Source organism: Cebus imitator, unplaced genomic scaffold (assembly GCF_001604975.1).
Source record: "Cebus imitator isolate Cc_AM_T3 unplaced genomic scaffold, Cebus_imitator-1.0 Scaffold18, whole genome shotgun sequence".
Classification (NCBI taxonomy): Eukaryota; Metazoa; Chordata; class Mammalia; order Primates; family Cebidae; genus Cebus; species Cebus imitator.
The window spans coordinates 3,541,360-3,545,901 of NW_016107333.1; the positions used below are offsets into that span (position 1 = coordinate 3,541,360).

The window sequence follows — 4,542 nt, forward strand, 5'->3', positions numbered from 1 at the left end:
TGTGTGTGTGTGTGTGTGTGTGTGTGTCTGTGTCTGTGTGTGTGTGTGTGTGTGTGGTGGTGGCCGCGGGAGTGCATTTGTGCCAGTATCTGAGAACAGGGAATGAAAGAAAAGTCTGTTTTCAGGGGATCTTTGCCCAGCTCCAGACAGATGCAGAGCCCCAGGCAGATTCACAGGAGCTATAAGGATTTGGAAAAAAACTGTGAAGACAGCCCAAGATTTTAACACCATGACTGTCGCCAACCGTGTTGAATTGTGTGGGTTTTCACTCACACAAATGCATGTCCACAAACAGAAGAATTTCATATAGAGGTGTACACACACACACACGCACGCACGCACGCACAGACCACACCTGGATTCTCCCACTGACTCACACGGCTGAACACACGTTCACACCCTCTCATACACCCATGCCTTGTTCACCTGCTCCCCCATACTGGTAAAATGTGGGCATACACTGGCATATACGCCACAGACATACTGCAAAACCAGGCACCTACATCCACGCACCGGCAGGACAGGGCTCTTGGAGCTGTGTGAAAATACTCTCATAAACCAGTGGTTATTCCCCTCTCCCTACAGGCGAGGTCCTGTGCTAGGTGATTTCCATGCAGGAGTCGGTGTGACTCATACCAACTCGAAGATTAGACCTGCTGCTATCTCCAATGAGATGGGGACCTCAGGCTCTGGGAACTTAAGTAGCTGTCCAAGGTCACCCCACCAGAAAGTGCAAGTTAGGAGAGCCTGGATTCTGAGCCTTCAGTCAGCGGTCACAGTCACCCCAGGCCACAGCCGGCACCTGGTGTTTGCCAAACCTCTCCTGGTTTCGCACGTAACCTAGTTATTAGTTTTGGAATCCAGAAACCCCTCACTGAACCCCAGATCCTCAGATCAAGGTCAGGCAGTGGTCTGCCCCCCGCCACCCGTCAAAGGGTGAGCAACTCTTTCCAGATTGGGAACACCGGGCAGATTTTCCTCCTTTGCCTGTCTTTAAATAGTAAGGATTGTGGCCAGTCTACCTCCCTCGCTTTACTTCTGTGCTCCAGCCACTCCAGCCTCGCTTCAGAACCTCTTATGTTTCATGATCCCTGCTGCCCCAGGGTCTTTGCACATGCTGTTCCTGCTTGGAGTACTACCTTCACCTAATGAATTCTTATTTACCCAGTATATCTCCACCCATATGTCACCTCTTCAGGAAAGCCTTCCCTGATTTCCCTGACTCTCACTCTACCATGTGATGTATCTTTCCTTTAGGATAACCTATCATAGCTGTAATTTTTGTGGGACATTTGATTAATGGCTGTCTAGTGTTTTGGGGCACCCCGAAGTCAGAGAACGTCATGGCAAAAGGGGCTCAGGGTTGATCCTGTCCCACGTTGCCCAAATTTTAGTATGACTGAAACAACTTTTACACATCCACTTACTGGATAAAATATATAAGAAAATAATAAAATTTATCACTTTTTATTTGCTCAATATTTTTCTTTAAATCAGCTTACTTTGTACATTGAAAAATATATTTAAATGGAAAATTTTATATCACGACCATGAAAAAAATCAGTATCTATTGTCGTAAATAGAAACTATAAAATAGGTACTCAATGACCCTGGGCACGGTGGCTCATGCCTGTAATCCCAGCACTTTGGGAGGCTGAGGCAGGTGGATCACAAGGTCAGGAGATTGAGACCATCCTGGCCAACATGGTGAAATGCCGTCTCTACTAAAAAAATACAAAAAAATTAGCCAGGTGTAATGGCAGGTGCCTGTAATTCCAGCTAGTCGGGAGGCTGAGGCAGGAAAATCTCTTGAACCCCGGAGCCAGAGGTTGCAGTAAGCCGAGATCGAGACACTGCACTCCAGCCTGGGTGGCAAAAAAAGAAGTACTCAATGAAGGCAAATCTGCGTTAGTACGTTCTGGCTGGATGAGATTGGCGGTGAACAATTTCAAGCCTGAGGACTGTTTTCTTTTTGTTAAAAGGAGTGATGAGTGTCTGAGGGGTGCTCGAGATAAAGTGACCCCAGACTAAGGTGCTGTCCTTGGTGTCATCGGGAGGCGTGAAGAGAATTCGCTTTGATTTCACTCGATCTATGTCCTCCCAAAACCGTTGTGTGGGCCACCTGTGAGAAAAACTGGTCAAGTTCAGGGTTGTTTTGTTTTGTTTTGTTTTGTTTTCAAGATGGAGTCTCACTCTGTCACCAGGCTGGAGTGCAGTGGGACGATCTTGGCTCACTGCAACTTCCGCCTCCCAGGTTTAAGCAATTCTCGTGCCTCAGCCTCCCAAGTAGCTGGGACTACAGGTGCGTGACACTACGCCCAGCTAATTTTTGTACTTTTTAGTAGAGATGGGGTTTCAGTATGTTGGCCAGGCTGGTCTCGAACTCCTGACCTCAAGTGATCCTCCCACCACAACCTCCCAAAGTGCTGGGATTACAGGCATGAGCCACCACACCCAGCCAAGTTCAATTCATTTAATTCATTCAACATTGCCCAAGTACCTGCTGCATGGCAGTCCTCCACCCCAGTTCCCGACTGTGGGCCAGGCCCTGTATAAAGACCTGGTTCCTGCCTTGGGGGCTGGCAGTCCATGGAGAAGGCAGGTTCATCCGCAGAGAATTCTAGGCTGTGTCTGATGGATGGTGGGAATCCATCCCTCTGCCTGGAAGCACATGTGTCCTGAAGAGCAAAGAGAAGAGTCCAGGGAGCGATGAAGTGGAAGGAGAAACACAGACATGTGTGTCCAGGTGGTACTTCCTGAGGTGGGGCATCCATCAGGGAGTCCAGGAGGGGAGATTGTAGATGGCACTCAGATGAACATTTTTAAGCTTGCAGATTTTCGTCTTAGTGACTACTAGGAAGTGATTTAAACAGCACACACACATAATAATAAATACAAATACTCTTTTTTGAGACAGGGTCTTGCTTCATCACCTGACCTGGATGGAGTACAGTGGTATGATCATAGCTCACTGTAGCCTCTATCTCCCAGGCTCAAGCAATCCTCCCACCTCAGCCTCTCAAGCAGCTAGGACTACAGGTGCGTGCCACCATGCTCAGCTAATTTTTTATTTTTTGTAGAGATAGGGCCTCCCTGTGTTGCCTAGGCTGGTCTTGAACTCCTGGGCTCAAGCGATTCTCCTGCCTCAGCCTCCCCAAAGTGCTGGGATTACAGGCATGAGTCACCACACCCAGCCAAAAAATAAATTTAAGTTGAAAAAGAATTGACAAAAAGTCAAACGTTAAGTAAATAATAATTAATAAAAAAGATTAAGCCAGTAACAAATTAGAATATGTGAGCATGGCAAGAGAACCTCATGAATGAGGCCCATGATGATTGGAAACCCCTGGGCTAGAGCATAAAGTATATTTAGAAGGAGCAGGGAAGGTAAGCTGGGAGCTGACTGACAGGCCACAGCACCAGGCCAGCGAGCTGCTAAGGCAATAGGGAGCCAGCCAAGGTTGTGGAGCAGTGGAGGGTCACAGTTGGATCTGTGTGTTAGGAAGCCCACTATGATGGCTAAGAGGAGCCTGGCGTAGTGGCAGGGAGCCCGGGGAAAGAGACAGGACAGCTGGTGGTCATGTGCTCACGGTCACACCCCAGCTCTGCCATTTACTAGCAGTAGAGCCTCAAGCTCAGTTTCTTAACTTGTAAAATGGGAATAAAAATACCCAGCTTATAGAATGATTGGGATGAGAAAATAGTTAATGGAACATGCTTAGCACAGGGCTAACGCACAAGACAGTAGGAAGCAGCTCTGGTTACACTTGTGATCGTGATGTGGTTTGGGTGGCAGATGGTGAGCCTAGGGCAAAGGAGAAGGGGAGACGGAGAGAAAGGAACAAACACAAAACTGAGGCTCCGCAGGAGAAGGGGTTGAGCTCACGCAGCTGATACAGACAGAGCTGGTCTTGAACGTGGGTCTTCTGACACCCACTCGCTTCTCGGTTCACTGCATCAGGGCTGTTTTTCCAGTTTCTGAAAGTTTTTTTTATACGGAGCCAATTCTCACTCATACCTCCACCCACACAAAAATAAAAAGGACTTAAAGCAGAAGTTTTAGTTGGAAGTAAGCAAGAACTTCCTGGCAGCCAGCGCCACAGAGTGCTAGTTCTGGAATCTCCAGCCTGGAGAAGTTCAGGAGGAGTGTCCCAGGTAGTTGAGACTGGAAGTCACAACCTGACACCCGCTGGGTCATATCTGGCTCACAGATGTGTTTGGCTTGGCCAACTTTTTCAAAATTGGGAGGTTTTACTGAAAAATCAGTAGATCCGGCAGTGCTAGGCCAAAGAAACACTTGGTTGATGCTGATGAGAAGGGGTGTGTGCCCCAAGCCCCTCTATTCCCTATTGCTTCTCTTGTGCTGAGGCTGTCTCCAAAGGGTGGAAGTGAGTGCTTTCTCGCATTCAGCCAGCATCTGTCTTCATGTCACCTGTCAGGCCCCTGGAAGCATTTATTTATATCTGTGGCTGTTGGTTTACACTCTCCCTAAGCCTGAGGCAGGAAGATGGAGGAGACAGATTTTTTTTTTTTTTTTTTTTT

At 47.8% G+C, this 4,542-nt stretch overlaps 1 protein-coding gene across 1 annotated transcript in view; it reads left to right on the forward strand.

Moving 5' to 3' along the window:
• The window catches only part of KIAA1755 (KIAA1755 ortholog), a 48,487-nt gene that overhangs the window by 994 nt on the left and 42,951 nt on the right, over positions 1-4,542 (forward strand). The gene's annotated exons all lie outside the window — the stretch shown is intronic.